Source organism: Meriones unguiculatus, chromosome 3 (assembly GCF_030254825.1).
Source record: "Meriones unguiculatus strain TT.TT164.6M chromosome 3, Bangor_MerUng_6.1, whole genome shotgun sequence".
Taxonomy (NCBI): Eukaryota; Metazoa; Chordata; class Mammalia; order Rodentia; family Muridae; genus Meriones; species Meriones unguiculatus.
The window spans coordinates 153,379,152-153,397,575 of NC_083351.1; positions in this window are offsets into that span (position 1 = coordinate 153,379,152).

Here is an 18,424-nt window from a genome sequence, read left to right on the forward strand (position 1 = left end):
ATAGGATAAACAGTGAAATCTATACACCTAAAGAAGATAAACAAGAAAAGAGGACCCAGAGTAAGATGACCAATCCTCACTTAAAAAGACAAATGGGATGGGCATTGGATATAACGGGACAGGATCCTACCACAGAGGGTCTCTGAAAGACTCTCTAACAGTGTATCAAAGCAGATACTAAGACTCATAACCAAACCTTCGGCAGAGTGCAGGGAATCATAAGAAAGAAGGGGAGTTAATATGATCCGGAGAGGACAGGAGCTCCACAAGGACCAAATATATCTGGGCACAGGGGTCTTTGATGAAACTGTTTATCCAACCAAGGACCATGTATGGATATAACCTAGAACCTCTGCTCAGATGTAGTCCATGGTAGCTCAGTATCCAAGTGAAAACCCTAGTAAGGGAGAACAGGGACTATTCCTAACATGAACACAATGGCTGACCCTTTGACCCTCCCCCCCAGGGAGAAGCAGCCCTGCCAGGTAACAGAGGAGGACTTTGCAGTCAGTCCTGAAGTTACCTGATAAACCAGGGTCAGATGAAAGGTGAGAAGGTCCTACCCTATCAGTGGACTTGGAAAGGGACAGGGAGATGAGGGAGGAAGGGTGGGATTGGAGGGAATGAAGGGAGGAGGGAGGGGGTTACAGCAGGGATACAAAGTCAATAAACTGTAACTAATATTAAAAAAATAAAATAAAAATATTTACTCCTTAGTAACATAATATGTATGAAAAATATAAAGTATCCATCAATTTTTCATTTTAAAAGGTGAAATCTTTAGTGTGAATTTTATCCAAAATGTTTTGCTTAAAAGTCTTGTAATATAATAATGTCAGTAAACATATTGATAGTTTATGTTAAAGTCATATAACTCTAATTCATTAAGAAATTTATCCCAAATTTGGAGTAATTTAATAAAATTACATATATAAGACATTATAGCCCTTTAAAATTAAATACACTACTGATAATTGTACTGTATATCCATAACATATTATAAATATGTGCATGTTATATTATATATTACAAAATTACATTATATAATTTATATATACTATATAGAACAACACAAATAAAGATGATATGGATAAAATAACACAAATATAAAATATAACAGTAATATATTCATCATAAACTAGAATTAATTTTCAGTGCTGTCTTAGTTAACTATGAAAGCATAATCAGTTTTGTATTTTATGCCACTTTTCTCTGAGAGTAATGAGAATTTGTTTATCTAGCGATTTTAGTTTTTCTTTGAACAAAGAAAGCTATCCATCCATAAGCTTAGAATTAAGTACGTTATAAAAAAGAATATTTTTATTTGAATAAGTATTTTTTGTAAATGATTATAGTTTAAATTTATCAGATAATATTTTCTCTATACCAGACATTTCAGTATCCAGAGTCATTTCAAAATAATATACATATACAGATTAAAGAGGATAAAACATCCAAGAATTCATTTTTTTATTGCTAAGAAATTGTATTTCCTATTGAAATATTGTATTTGTAGAAATGCACTGGCTATACTGAAAAAATATTTACCTTGTGAAAACTAAGAATAACAAGACATGGTACATTGAATATGCAGTGACTTGTTCAAAATACAAGTTCCTGGAATAATATTGCTGAAGTAGCAGAGGTCTGTTAAATCAACCTTAGGAGACATCAAATGAGGCAATGCAGAAATAACAGTATCAACTTCCATAAAGTAAAAACACTACTTAAAATAAATAATCCTTCATAATTCCCCCATTTATACTAATATTATCATTGAACACTCTCTAAGAATCACCCCCCAAAACACACAGAATCACATTCGATATTATTCTAAGCCAGGATTTTGTTTATTATAACATCTTTTTTTTTTCTTTCAAGAATCCACTACAACTTGGAATTGCTTTATACGAATGGAAACTAGACCTTATGTGCATGGGTTAATGTCTAACTTTTTTTTCCTTTATGTGTTTAGCCTGTCATTTTTATGATATAGTGAATTGTCCAGTCTTTTCAACACTGTTCTGAAATTACCATCATTCAGTTCTCAGTCCAGCAGGTGAAGAAGCCGGAGAAAAGGTATGTGGTCTTGGTATTATGTGCTTTCCACTGAATGAGCTGAGGAGAAGCTGGGAGCTTCCTCCTGGGTGCCTGCCTTTCTGTCAAATGACCATTGACAATGCTTTTAATTAAGTTATAGAAAATCATGAAAATATTGTTTTGCTACCTGCATTAATTAATACCATGATTATTGACAAAGCAATAATGATTTAATATACTGTATAAAAAGCAAACTGCCCCATGCGTTCAATAGTCTCAGTCTTTGAAGTTCTTGGGAACACAGTAATGTTACTTTGACTTGATGATCGATTGATATCATAGAAAATTCACGTTACTTTAATAAAAAATCAGATCAATTCCTTCCTGTTTTGTGGGTAGAACTTTTGAAGTTCCTTCTTTTGACTTCCAAACATAAGTGTGTTCCAGATCCCATCTGCTATACATACAATCTTCCTTATTAATATTTTGTCTAACTCCGTGACTCTGAATAACCACTTTTGATAGCTAAAATCTTCATATATTTCTTATGCTTATTTTGATTAGACAATTACATAAAAAATGATAATTATAAATTTCTCTGACTATATAAAATACTTGTTTGGTTTTTATTTTAATCGAACCATATACAAAGAACTACAAGCAACTAATGAATGCTGAGAGTGAGCAAAATGTTCATTGTCAGGGCAGTACATACCAACAGGTTATCCACTACCAAAAGGTCAGCCCTGAAAACATACAAGTAAAATATTTTTTGTAACAACTTAGGCTAAATGAAAGCATTAACTATTTCTTCCTCAAACCACCTTATAAAACCAGACATATAGTGTGATCATTATTAATTTAACAGACAAGAAATGGAGATGCATTGCCAATATCATATTTACTGGACAACAATGCCAGTAATTTTTCAGTGTATGGTGGAAAGAGAAGACACACAATTTTTGAAAGCTTAAAAGAGATTGTCATTCAATAGAATTTTGTAAACTGCGCTAGGGACTGAGGAGAAGAGAAAGGAAAGAGATAGCCTTGTTTGTTTTGATGCACAACATGAGACACATCCAAATTGATATAAAACCAAATAATAAAAGGAAGCAGAAAAAGTAAATACGATATTTCAGAAAGCTGTACAGCTGTACAAAAACCAGTTTCATGGGACAAAACAAATAAAAACTGAAACATTAGCAGGAAGTAACTTCAGAAGCCACTGTTTTTCTTAGCACTGGAGAATCCTCCCTATGCTTTTGTTTTCATATTGAGAGTTGTATAAGATTCTAGAATACAACATCAAAATGAAATGGTCTCATTCAACCAGGTTATAAAGTAGCTCCTTCCCAAAGTGCTGCCGTAGGCAAAATAAGTAACATGCTTGGGTGGACAAAAACATAGGAAAGGGGGAGGAAAGAGGGAATAGAAAGTGTGTGTCTTGACAGTGGAGGAACCCATGTGTCATTGACTACAGAAGACAGACGGGACACGTTCTAAGGAACACAGTTTCAGAATTCTACACTGTGCAAATGGAAATGTGGCACTATCAAAATTTCCTCCAATCATCTTTTTCTGTGTTATTGGTAATTATTTAAAAATTCAATGACCCATTAGATTCACTGTTTCCACTGCATAAAATATCTTCCAGAGGAGACATATTGACACAAAAATGTTACATATGTCACATTATGTTCCACCTGTCTTCAGCCTCAGAAGTATTGATCTATAATAAACCCATCCAACAAATATTATTGTATTTAGCCGCACATGAAAGTTCTAACATATTTATTGATCTTAGCTACAGTTTAAGATACATTTACACCAACTGTCAGCTAATTATTTTTTCTATGATATAAAGAAATTAGTCTACACCTCTATCACTTGAAATCTAGGTGATATGTCCTACTTTCATAATCCATAAGGTCACTGTAGCTGCTGGTCAATAAGTAGATTATGGTGTTACAAATGTCATGCTACTTAATGAAGATTAATTGTTGACTCATTAATCATCAATGAACTATTGAAGTATATATTCATTAATACTGATCAAAAGATGCCTAGTAATCTTGACCTTGGATTTTCATTTCCCTTTGAAGCATATGCATACAAGACAACATAATTGTTTTCTACTTCATAATTATTGCAGAAAGACTTAGTAACATCTGTAAGTTTGGGTGGTTAATTGGAAATAATTTTTAATTCTTATTCTAATTTAAAATAAATAAATTTAATTTATTTTAATTTAATTCTTATTTTACATTCTTGTTGTAGCCCCATCCCTTATTTCCTCCTAGTCCTATCCTTCCCCATTTTCCTCAGATAAGGGGAGCTCGCTTTCTTATCCACAGCAGCTTATCAAATTGCATCAGCACTCAGCATGTCTGCATCCCTATGGCCTGGCAAGGTAGTCCTGATAGAAGAAAGTGATAGAAAAGCTAGCAAGTAAATCCATGTCTGATATAATACCCACTTCCATTGCTAGAGGGCCAACTTGAACCTTAAGCTACCCATTTGCTACATTTTGTAGGGTTCCTAGGTCAAGTTCTCGCAAGGTCCTTGGTTAATGCTTTAGTTTCAGCAAGCCCCTCTGGGCCCTGGTGAGTTGGCTCTGTTGGTCTTGTGTAGTTACTGTCACCTCTAGTTCCCTTTAGCTTTCTTCCAAATTCTCCATAAGACTACCTACACATCACCCAATGTTTGACAGTGAGACTTGGTACCTCTTTTGAGGAGCTGTTGGGTAGAGCCTCTCAGAGGACAACTATGTCAAGCTCCTGTCTTCAAGCTTAGCAGAGCCTCATTCATAGGGTCAGGGAATGGGACACTCTGATAGGGTGAATCACTGGTTATGTCAGGCATTGGCTGAGCATTCCCTTAATCTTTGCTTTATCTGCTCTATCTTTATTCCTACACATCTTGTAGGGGAAATGATTTTATAGCATGTAAACAAATGTGTCTTAAATCAATGTCAATTAATATTATTAAGCACAAGAGGTGCCTGAGGTTCAGAAACACAAGATGTCATCTTTCAAATGTAATTTTCAGTTTCTGATTTTTATATGTATATGTTTATGTGAAAATACTGGCATGAACTCAACGCTGGCTCTTTGATCACCTCCCCCTGATGGGAAGCAGCCTTACCAGGCCACAGAGGAAGACAATGCAGCCAATCCTGATGAGACTTGATAGACTAGGGTCAGATGGAAGGGGAGGAAGATCGCCCCTATCTGTGTACTGGGGGAAAGGCATGAGAGGAGAACAGGGAGGAATGCTGCGACTGGGAGGAGATGACAGAAGGGGCGACAGCTAGGATACAAAATGAATAAACTGTAATTTTTAAAAAATATATAAATTAATTAAAAAAGAAAATAATACTACATAAAAATCAGTAAACTAGAAAATGGCCCCTTAGAGAAGAAAGCAAGGATTTGAGGAACAGAATAAGGAGGGTTATCCAAAACACATGATTTGGAAATTTAGAGTAAATATCAGGATGTTTGGGTACAAGCAGCAAAAAATGTCATGAAGATGTGAAAGAGAAATCTGGGTCAAATTTAGGTTTAGGTCAAACCTAAATTTGTATGGAATTGTCTTAAAATACCATAGAGAACCTCATTTGCTAATTTACAAATAAAGTCAAATTTTAAATTAGATACTATATTTAAGTCACCTACAAATAAAATGCAGACATATTTTGTTATATTGAGCTTCAAATTTTACTTTTTTATTTTGAGAATATAATATAATTATATCATTTTCCACTGAGTTTCCTTCCTCAAACATATGTCTCATTTCTTTACTTGGTTTCTTTCAATTTCATGATGAATTCTACATCTATTTATCTCTATTTGACCTTCATCTTTCTATTTATCACTCATATATATAAATAAAAACTATTTGAATTATACACACACACACACACACACACATAGCATATAAGTACACCTTGCTCAGTCTGTGTGTTACTTTTATGGATGTTTTCAAGGCTGATCATTTGGTACTGTATCAGGAATTTGTATGATCTCCCCTGGGAACGACTATTTTTTTCGAACTCTCACAATTCATTATTTGTCTAATTTGTGTGTGTGTGTGTGTGTGTGTGTGTGTGTGTGTGTGTGTGTGTAGTATTGAGGAATTTCTCTTGGATTTTTCCTGTACCCACTTTGACAATTCTGTTGTTGTCATTGTTTGGATAATGTTTTAGCATTATCTGAGCAAAGGTTCATGACACTTTGTGGGTTTAACTTCTGATACTTCTAGGAGATATAATCTCATGACAAAAGTCTGTTCTTCTGGCTCATACAATATCTCTGTAGCCTCTTTTTTTTTCAATGCACCTGTATGGTCAATTTTTCATGCTGGTCTTTATTGTCCTTCATAAGCATTACAGACAGGCAGTTTTTAAACTTTCATTGGAGAAGGCCCATTCTGAGATAGAACACATATGTTTTATGATAATATGGCCAGGAACCTGAGACTGGACGTGGCTGTGGTCCTAGGAGAGATATACTAATATTGTCTTGTTAAAAGAACATAGAAATAAATGACTCCAAATAACACATTGCTGTACTTACCCTTATCAGAGAATCTTCTTTCTTTAGGTAGTAATTAACACAGAGAACCACAACCGGACAATATAGGTAGGTCTTCTGGTTGCTTTCCTCTTTTGGAAACCAGAGGCATGCCTTCTGGTACCAGGATATCTAGTCCTCACAGAAGAAGTCTTCTGTTTAATACTAGAATAAGGGTCTCTGGCTCTTGTGTCTGTGTGTATGGTGTCAACCCTAATAAGAAATCACCTTTTGCTTCTAGGTAGGCAAGAAAATGCAATATCCTATGTTATGTTGGGTATCCCTTAAACAACCCTGACCAACAAAACTTCTCATGATTCCTGAGCCTTAAGGGTAGTGGTATTATAAGAACATCTTATATAGAGTAGAGTGCTCCAAATTCTCTCACTCTTTGCCCATTGTCCAGTAGTTGTGAGTCTCTGAGTAAATTATCATCTACAGCAAAAAGAAGCTTTTCTGATAATATTAAGTGTTGTACTGATCTATGAGTATAGTGATATCTTATTTGGAGTCATTTCTTTTTATGTTTCTTCAGGAAGATAATCTTAATACATTTCCTCCTAGGGCCATAGACCTATCTAGTCTTCAGTTCTTGGCCATGTTAGCAGTGTCAGATATAGGGTCCATCTAATAGAATAGCCTTTTAGGCCAATAAAATTAAGTAGATATTTATTCCCATGATATCTGTGCCACTGTAGCACCAATACATCTTGAAGGAAGTTCTCTGTTGGAGATGGCAGGATTAATAGCTAGGCAATATTGATAATTAACTTTCTTTCCAGTAAATTACTATGTACCTTCAAGAACCACAAATGATAGTCTGTGAGAATGAAGCTTCTAGTTGGGCACTAGTGTGATTTCTACATGTTTCATGACAATAGTAAGTAATCTCTTCAGTAATAGGCCACTACTATCAAGTTATGGAGCGTAACCAATGACATTGAAAACAGCACATGATATTAGGAGATTCTATGGGATTCCTTAGCCAATGATTTAACAGAATGTAACTCATTCTTGGTATTGGGGTTTTACTTGTGACATAAGAAGTTTAGTTGGCTAATAACGACTTATAAATGAGTATATACCATGTGTGTCTTTCTGCTTCTTGGATACCTCACTCAGGATGACCTTTTCTAGTTCCCATCATTTGCCTGAAGATTTCTTGATTTGCTTCTTTTTAATTGCTGAATAATATTCTATTGTTTAAATGTACCACAATTTCTGTATCCATTCCACGTAAACATCTAGGTGGTTTCCAGATTATGGCTATCACAAATAAAGCTCCTATGAACATAGTTGAGCAAATGTCCTTATTGAATAGTGTGGCATCATATAATATAGGATAAACATACTAAAATCTATATCCCTAAATAATGTAAACAACAAGGAGGACCCGAGGGAAGAAGCTTAATCCTCTTCAGAAAGGCAAACAGGATAGACACAGGAAGTAGGAAAAGACAAGTAAGAGGACAGAAGCCTTCCACAAGGCCCGCTGAAAGAGTACCCACGAGGTTATTGAAGGAGATACTGAGACTCATAGCCAAACATTGGGCAGAGTGCTGGAATCCTTATGGGAGAACAGGGAAATAAAAAAAAAAAAAAAAAAAAGAAAGAAAACTGGAAGACTGGAAGACTGGAAGGGACAGGAACTCCACAAGAACAACAGAGCCAAAATACATTTGCCCAGGGTGTCCTGTAGAGACCAATACTCCAACTAAGGACCATGCTTGGAAAGGACCTAGACCCCTTGTTCCAGGAAAGCCCTTGGGCTGCTCAGTTTCCAAGTAAGGGGTGCAGGGGCTGTCTCTAACATGAACTCAGTGGCTGGCTCTTTGATTACCTCACCCTGGGGAGTGCAGCCTTGCCAGACCACAGAGCAAGGTGATTCAGCCAGCCTTGATGTGACCTGATAGGATAGAGTCAGATAGAAGGGGAGGAGGTCAGGGGAGTATCAGGGGACTAGGGAAAGGGCATAAGGGGCGAATAGGGTGATACTTGGATGAAACAAAGGAGGGGGCTGCAGCAGGGATACAAAGTGAATAAATTGTAATAAATAAATATATAAATAAAATTATATAAAAAAGTTTTGTTGAGGCATTGTCTCACCAATTACATAGTGAGTCTATATAAATTCTTCTCATATATTTATGTTTTACTGCACTATGACAATTTATCCCACTTTCATTATCTGCTCATCAGTTAATGGATATCTAGACTACTTCCAATTTCTACCTGTTATTAATAAAGCATCAATGAACATGGATGAGCAAGAATTTCCTAAGTAAGATAAAGTCCTTTGAGTATATGCCCTAGAGCGTTATAAAGGAATAATCTGTTTAAATTAATACCAATAATTTTTTATGGTTTATACAAATGAGCTGAAATAATGTTACTCAAATTGTGTAAAATATCTCTATAAATGTAAACTCTTAGTTTAAAAGCAATATATTAATCCATATATTATTACAATACTTCAGTGTCACTGCAAAACTAGCACTTTAAAACATATAGTATTTTTTGCATTATAAACTTATGATATTAAAGTTTATAATATTTTTCACTATAAAAATAATTAAAACTTGAATAAAGTTATAATGAGACCAAGAAGCAGATTGGCCTCTCTGTGTCACAGTTATCACACCATTGGTTCTACTCAGCTGCCAGCAGAGCTGATTGAAGAAAGACGATTCACAGTACCACTAAGCCATTGGCTGTCAATTAAACACAAAATGGGCCTACCAGCACATAAAGTGCTAATTCATTCACAAGGTATAATTTGCTTACTCTGCTGCTGTCTAGTGACATTTGTGTGTGTGTGTGTGTGTGTGTGTGTGTGTGTGTCTAGTCAAGCAAATTCTGTTTCTTAGTAAGTTCACCTGCATCTCAGCAGGTAGTGCTCATTGAATTTTAGTGTCAGAAGAATATGAGTTTTGTGAGGATGATGGTGCCAACTGTTATAAATGCTGATATTGCTACAGAGGCTAATGGTTACATCATTATTATTATTAGTAGTAATAGTAGTAGTATTAAATGTATCTTTTTATTTCTAACAAAGGGGTAAAACCTCCCAAACATGCTGGTAGGCACTACCTTATATATACTGGTACAAACACTGGAAAAGCACTTTATTGTTTTGCTTTATAAACTATCAAAACAAAGACATTGTCATTTGAAATTTTATAGAAAAAAAATCTGATCTGGCATAAAGACAGAGCACAGATGCATAGTCAGACACACATTATTTTATACAATTAGGGAACTAATTTAAGAGATAATTTTTCTTTCTGTACTTTTTATTAAGACCATATAAAAATAGATACCCAAGAAATTATTGGATAATGAGGTGAGTTGGATTATTCCTTTTAATTACATATGTGATTATGAAAAGTTATCTGAATTGATATAATTTACAGTGGAATGTGGGATCCCTCTGTAATTCTTTTAATGCAGTATAATTAACTGCAATTCTTGACACATTTGTTTATGGTTCGTTTTCCTGTTTCTAAGGTAACATGCTTCCGAGGAGGTTGGAATTGGTAAAATGTTTTTTGTGGCTTTTTTATGTTAGAATTTATTTGGAGGTGGACGCATATACATGTGTAGGCATATCAAGAAACATTAAATTACCTAGGTCATAGACACATCAGGGTTCTTAAAGAGACAGATTCATTTCACAATATTATTTTGTTTTATTTTATAATTGTGAAATCAAAAATAAAGAGAAGTGCAATATCCACACGTGAGTGGCTAGACAGTTCTAAATTTTTTTCCAACTTCTGTACTCCTGTAGGCAATAGATTATTATCCTACATTCTATAAGACACAGTGACCTAGGGAAAACCAGTGACTTAAAAATAGTTAAACTGTAATGATTTACATCTGTAAATGTAAACAATGAAAAAAATACGAGGACCTCCCCTATCAGACTTTCAGAGGGGCTTGGGAGGAGATGAAGAAGGGACGGTGAGATTGGGAGGGTGTGAGGGAGGGGGCTATAGCTGGGATACAAAGTGAATAAATTTTAATTAATATAAAAATAAATTTTAAAATATGATGAAGTACTTTCTACTATGGTATGGTCCTCAGAATTTTTATTCCAGTCACATGTACACACAATAGACCAAAACTGTTTCATTATGGTAAGAGAGGGAAATACTATTCTTTGCTAACAAACAAATATTTCTTTAAAGTATTAGAACCATTTAGCCCCCGTTTTGTTTGTTTGTTTGTTTGTTTGTTTGTTTGAGAATTCCATGAAAAAGTGCCCTGTATTTACAAGATTTTGGCCCTCCTTTATTCCTTACTCTTCTGTCACCCATAACACTCTCTGACATTCTTTTTTTTTTCCCCTTCTTCCACCTTTCTTTTATTTCACATAAAAGCCCAACTACTCCTGCCGCCCGACAAGAAGGCTCCAAGACAGGGTTTCTATGTGCAATCCCGGCAGTTCTGGAACTCTCTGGGATACCAATCACTTTTGTGTGTGTGTGTGTGTGTGTGTGTGTGTGTGTGTGTGTGTGTACATAAATATAATTTATAACACATGGCAATATTGATCTATATGATAATTGTATATATTATATATGCGATCTATATAATATATTATATACATATGTACAGTATATGATATCTTAGATTATATGACATTTAAGGTGGGTAATATGTATATGTGTTGCTTAGGACCGACATTTGAATAACAGATTAGATTTTAAGACTGTGTTAAAAAAATTACTTTCCTTAGCCAGTACTGACAAATGCAGGGTTCAGACTTTGTTAATTTTATTTTGTACCCTTTGGCATGTGGACTAGAGTGATCACTGTTCAGGTCTTGGTTAAGCAACTATACTAATGAGATTTTTGTGGGTGCCAGATCCCTTTCAAAACATGCTATGTCGTAGAAGGTATCCATATCTGCTGGCTTTATTTTTTTAATCTTTATTTTTTTAATGATTTTTTTATTTTTTTACATTAATTACATTTTATTCCCAGCTGTAGCCCCTTCCCTCATTCCCTCCCAGTCCCACCCTCCTTCCCTCATCTCTTCCTATGCTCCTCCTAAATCCATTGATAGGGCCAGTCTGCCTCTCCTTCCATCTGACCCTAGCTTATCAGGTCTCATCAGGACTGGCTGCATTGCCCTCCTCTGTAGCCTGGCAAGGCTATTCCCCCATCCAGGGAAGGCAGTCAAAGAACCAGCCACTGAGTTCATGTCAGAGACAGTCCCTGATCCCCTTAGTAGGGCACCCACTTAGATACAGAGCAGCAATGGTCTACATTCGAGCAGAGATTCTAGGTTATATTTATGAATCATCAGAAAATACCCCTGCGCCCTGATATTTTGGATCTGTTGTTCTGCTTGTGGAGCTCCTGTCCTCTCCAGATCTTACTAACTCCCCTTCTTTTATATGATTCCCTGTACTCTGCCCTAGGTGTAATTATGAGTCACAGCATCTGCTTTGATACACTGCTAGGTAGAGTCTTTCAGAGGTCCTTTGTGGTAGGCTCCTGTCCTGTTTCTTGTTTTCTCCTTCTTCCAATGCCCATCTCATTTGTCTTTCTAAGAGAAGATTGATTATCTTACCCTGGGTCTTCTTTCTTGTTTAGCTTCTTTAGGTGTACAGATTTTACTATGTTTATCCTATCTCATAGGTCTAGTATCCACTTATAAGTGAGTATATACTGTGTCTGTCTTTCTGCTTCAGTGATACCTACTCAATATGATCTTTTCTAGATGGCACCATTTGCCTGCAACTTTCATGATTTCCTTGTTTTTAATTGTTGAGTTGTATTGCATTGTGTAAATGTACCACAATTTCTATATCCACTCCTCCATAGAGGGACATCTGGGTAGTTTCCAGGTTCTGGCCATTATGAATAAAGCTGCTATGAACATGGTTGAACAAATGTCCTTAGAACATCAAACAGCACAGCCTCTAAGGTCAACAATCAATAATTGGGCATCATGAAACTGAAAAGCTTCTGTAAAACAAAGAAAATTGTTGTCAGAACAAAACGACAGCCTACAAATTGCGAAAGGATCTTCACCAACCCTGTATCTGACAGAGGGTTGATATCCAGAATGTATAAAGAACTAAAGAAGTTAAAAAGCAACAAATCAAGTAATCCAATTAAAATATGGGGTATGGAGCTAAACATAGAATTATCCTTAGAGGAATATCAAATGGCAGAGAAACACTTAGAGAAATTCCTAACATCCTTAGCCACCTGGGAAATGCAAATGAATACAACCCTGAGATTTCACCTTACACCCATCAGAATAGCTAAGATCAAAATCTCAAGTGACAACCCATGCTGGAGCGATTGTGGAGAAAGGGGAACCCTCCTCCATTGCTGGTAGAAATGTAAACTTGTACAACAACTTTGGAAATCAGTCTGGCCCTTTCTCAGACAATTAGCAATAGCACTTCCTCGAGATCTGGCTATACCACTCCTAGGCATATATTCAAAATATGCTCAAGAACACAACAAGGACATTTGATCTGCTGGCTTTTAAAAAATATTTTTGTTCTTCTGCTGAGATGTTCCCAGAACAATGAGTAAGTTTTGCTATAGATATCTCAATATAAAGCATCATACTCTAATGTTTACTCTTTGAATTTTGATCATTTGTGATTCTCTGAATTTGCCTACATTTTTGAAAGGATATTTTATGATGTTTGGAGAGAGCTACACCTACCTGTGGGTAAAATGATAGGTATTTATACTCTAACAAGAGGAACACTGATTTAGGAAAAATGTGCAGTATAAAAAATGGCATATTTAACAAATGATGGTAGAGAAACTGGGATATTTTTTATTTTTTTATTAGTTACAATAAAGAGACATGAAAGCAAATTAGCTAATTAAACCTGAGCTATGGATCTGAACAATGAGAACCTGGAATAGAAAGAAGAAGAAAAAGAAGAAGAAGAAGAAGAAGAAGAAGAAGAAGAAGAAGAAGAAGAAGAAGAAGAAGAGGAAGAAGGTGGTTACAAAGTACCTTTAAGAATTGTTCGACATTCATTAGAAATCATGGTAATGCATCTTTTTTTTTATAGTTAATTCATAATTTATTTTTCTGAAAATATTTTTCTTTTTTTTTTTTTTTTTTTTCAATGCTGTTTATTCAGGAACCTTGAACAATCCTCGGACCCCGGGGAAAGCCAGCCCACAGTTTAAATAGCCTCTGGGTAGCCAACCCAGGCGTGCCACGGGGGCAATGCAGATAGGTCCACATACATGGAAGCAAGCCAGATCCTCGGCCTTAGCCAAATGTGGAGTTGTTTGTGACAGAGAGCACTCACCATCGGGAAGGTGGAAGGCGGAAACCAGCTCCATCTTTAAGGCATAGCATTCCGCAGCTCTCTACAGTTCCCAGATGGTAATGCATCTTAAAACTACTTTCTAATTTCATCTTTGACCTGTTAGCATGAGTATGATCAAGAAATTATGGTGCTGTACTCATAGATCAATATACCACTCAGGCCTATCAGAAAAGCTTATTCTTGCTGTAGATGGTAATTAATATATAGGAAATAGGAGAAAGAGAAACACTTATTCACTCTTGCAGCCAATATGGAAACCATGTGATTCCTAATAAAAAAAAACAGTAACCAAACATTAAATAGATTTACCATATGATCATTTTGTACTACCATTATGCATATTCTCAAAGGACTCAATTTCTTAAAATAGAGATACTTGCTGTACCATGTCTCTGCATCTCTAGTCACAATAACTAGAAAATGTAAGTAGTGACATGTGCATTAATCAATGAATTGAGATGAAAATGTGAACACACACACACACACACACACACATATATATATATATATTCTTTAGGCTCAATAAAATTATATGTGTGTGTATTAGGAAATTTGTATGAAATTTCCACATGCATAGAAAGTATTATACTGATTAAGGTAATCCAGACCCAGAAAGAGTATATATATATTGTACCTCTATGTTAAAAGAAACTGCAACCATCACTAGGAAACTCTGTAGGTACTATTTCTGAATGATGACTATGGTTTTAAAGAAAAAGGTGTGAAAGGCGATGCTTATGAAGTCTCAACATCCACATGATTCTAATGCTCTCTAGAGGATTCTATAATTTGAATACAACTCATGCTCATTTCACTTCCATGTGCCTGTCAGCTGTCAGTTTGAAAAAATAAGCTATACAGCTATATTTATTTCTGTTCTTTCTGTGAAAAATGATAGAGATTTCACATGATGGTTAGTAATTGCCTGAGCTCCATGGAGACTAATAGTCAAGGTGCTGGCAGAAGCAGGAACGTCTGGAAACAATTATTGAAGACATTTCCCAAAGCACCACTGTTATCCTCTGAAGATGAGAGGTGAAGAGATTTATTTATTGCCCTCATCAAAAATTTCAGCTTGATGAATAAACCACTCTGCCGAGCCTCACATGCGTACAGCTTTCTCCCACCTTAGGTTCAGCAACTATACACTCAGCTGTCTAAATTAGAGAAAAAAAAATTGCCTCCTTCTCCCATAAGCTGATGAGTAAGCCCTTCCAACATGCAATACCTCCATCCATTAAATCTTCATTACTACTTGGCAATTTAAAAGTAGCTTATATATTCTTACTAAAGTGGCCTAAATATTCTTACTGCTTTGAAAGATTATTTTAAAAAATCAAGATACCTGTAATAATGATCAAGAGAGTATAAGTCAGAAACACTTGAGAGGGAAAGATAATTGCGTATCACAATTTCATGTTGATCAGCTTGGGTGTGGCTACTGGGACCAGATGGAGGTAAATACTTTATGTATGCATTTATTTGAGTCACTATTAGGAGTGTTAATAATTCAGTTACCTTATGAATGAAAATAAAAAATTCTCAGATGTGCCTGTAGATGTACTGTTTTTCACACACTGTCCCAGCACATGTGAACTGAACTCTGCAAAAAATAAAAGCAATTGAAATCAAAAGGTTAATATGTATTAACTTAGACTGTAGCATGTTACCAAATTTAGAATGCTAAAATTAAAGTAACCAAAATAGTTTACACTTGAAACATTATGTTGTATTTCGTGTTTACTTTCATTGGATATATTGGGATCAAAACCGGTTTCTGTCACTTGTTACTGGGACTTTAACTATAAAAGCATAAATAAACATAACATTGGGGAATATAGTAAAGAAAAATCAACAAATCAACAGACTTTTTAAAAATGTATATATTAAAACTGCTTTACCTGGCCAAACAGCATTATTTGCAGGGTACATGTCAACCATTCAGTAAGCTCTGTATTTTGTCCTCAGCTCCAAGTAAACTTGGCTTCTTGATGCCTGCTAATAGTTTTTTTTTTTTTTTTTAATGCAGTGTTACTTAATAAGATACAATAGGATAAGAAGTTTATGGTCATTCTCAATGATACAGTAAATTCAAGAGTAACTTGGCATAAATGAGAAAGTTTCAAATTTAGACATCTAACTAAATTGTCATGTTCAGTATCCAAGAACACATAGTAGCAAAGCCCTTTGCTCTCATCCTAAATGGACAAAATATGTTTCTTTAATCAGTTGTGTAAAACAGTTTCCAATCTTATTTCATGATTTCTTAACTTTATTTACTACTAAATTGTTATTCATTGTTTATATTTTGGTCATGATCATTTATGTTTCTACTTTTTTCATTAAAATTTTGTGTTTATGATTATGTGTGCCTATGTGTTTACACATATGTACAAAAGACCTCCTACACATATGTGTGTACAAAAGACCTCATGTGTGTATGTATATGTGTGTCTTGAGGTCAGAGGACAACCTCAAGAATCATCCTCAGGAAGAGAGTCCATCTCGTTTCAGATGGGATCTCTTCTTTATCTAGAACTCAAAGACTAGGCTAAACTGATTGGCTAGCAAGCCTCAACTACCCATGTGTTTCTCTCTCTCCTCGATGATTCCATTATCAACTAATACTATTATGCCCCACATTTTTTAAATTTTAATTTTATTCATATATTTATTTATTATAATTGATTCAGTTTGTATCCCTGTTATAGGCCCCTCTCTCATCTCCTCCTATTCCCACCCACCCTCCCTCTTCTCCAGCCATGCCCCACCCCAAGTCCACTGATAGAGGAGGTCCTCCTTCCATTCCATCTGATCCTAGCCTATCAGGTCTCATCAGGACTGGATGTACTGTCTTCCTCTGTGGCCTGGTAAGGCTGCCTACCCCACAGGGTGATCAAAGAGCCAGCCACTGAGATCATATCAGAAATAGCCTCTGTTCCCCTTACTAGGGAACTCACTTGGAGACTGAGCTGTGATGGGCTATATCTGTGCAGGGGTTCTAAGTTATCTCCATAATATTTCAGTGGAAATTTGATTTGTTTTTCTGGTTGCTCAAGCTTGATTGATTTCAGTGATGTGTGTAGAGATGGTAAAAGAGAGATTAATCCAATTCAATGCTAAACACAAAACATATTCAGTGTATCTGAGAGTGCAGTTTGTACTAGTTGGGCCAAGCCATAGAGGCTTGGAACAATATAGGTTGGGTTTACCAGTCTGGGGCATTGTGCTGGTTTATATGATCTGGCTAGATAAGAAGAGTGGGAAGTGTGATGGCCGGATAAGATCAGGAGAACCCCACTAGGCTGAGTTGGCAAAAACAAGGTTTGACCAAGGCCAAGCTTAGATTGCGGAAATGATGAAAGTGGGACTTTCCAGGGAAGGGAGTTACATAGGCTTGACATTAGGGTCAAATTTGTATTTAAGAACAGACTTAGCTAACACACAGGATGTGTGACCTGGATTCACAGGAGAGAGGTAGAATTTGAGGGTGGATAAAGGTCAGGATGACTCTTTTGTGTTGGACCAGAGAAAAAGATTGTGGTTGAAGCTAGGGCAAAGAGTTTGGATTTGGCTCTTATAGAAGTTTTTTTTACAAACATTCTGATTATTTTACTTTCAATAAATTTTATTTTAGTTTGTTATATCTGTAATTCTATAATTACATTTGTTTATTTTTTTCGTTGTTGTTCATTGTATCAAGTAGAATTTAACATATTTAACGAAGAGTCTGCATCATTTGAACCATTGCCAAACTTTCAGTGAGACTTGCATTGAAGGACACTAAGTTGTCAGTTCTTATTTTAAAGTTTAAGTGGCAATAATTTGGATATGACTTAAGCATATCCTTTCAGAGCATTTGTGTTATATGATAGCCAGTTTAGCATTGTGGATGGGGATGTATGCACTAAGAGAGAGAGTAAAAATCTAAGGCATTGGGAACAATCCCCATGCCAATAAGGGTAATCTATTTTTGATATCTGATTAGTTCTTGTACATGTTTTTTACAAAAGAAAAGCAATATTTCCCACACTACAAGTACTGTTTTTCCATCCTATCATATAATCTCTCATTCTTGCTATGTTCACTCAATGATGTCATCAATATGCAAGGAAACCAATGCAGGGACGTCACTGGAGCCAAGCAGGTGCCACTGTCAGTTATTGAATTCCAAGCCTAAGATCAAAGGCACATTTCCTTTATATGTAAACCACTCAGTCTCATGGGTTTTATTAAAGATATGGAACACACACTAATACAGAAGTACAGCAAGAATAAGAAGAGACACAGAAGAAACAGAAGACACACTGATACTTGCTTTTAAGCATATGGCCAGGTATAGTTAGAATTCTTATTCACATCAAATGCCTTTAGTACACTCATGTGCAAAAGGTTCCGACATATTTTCTTGAATTGAAAACCAGATGCATAACAGAAGAATCAGCACACATACAGAGGTCCATCTGTAAAGCAACAATGAGGTCA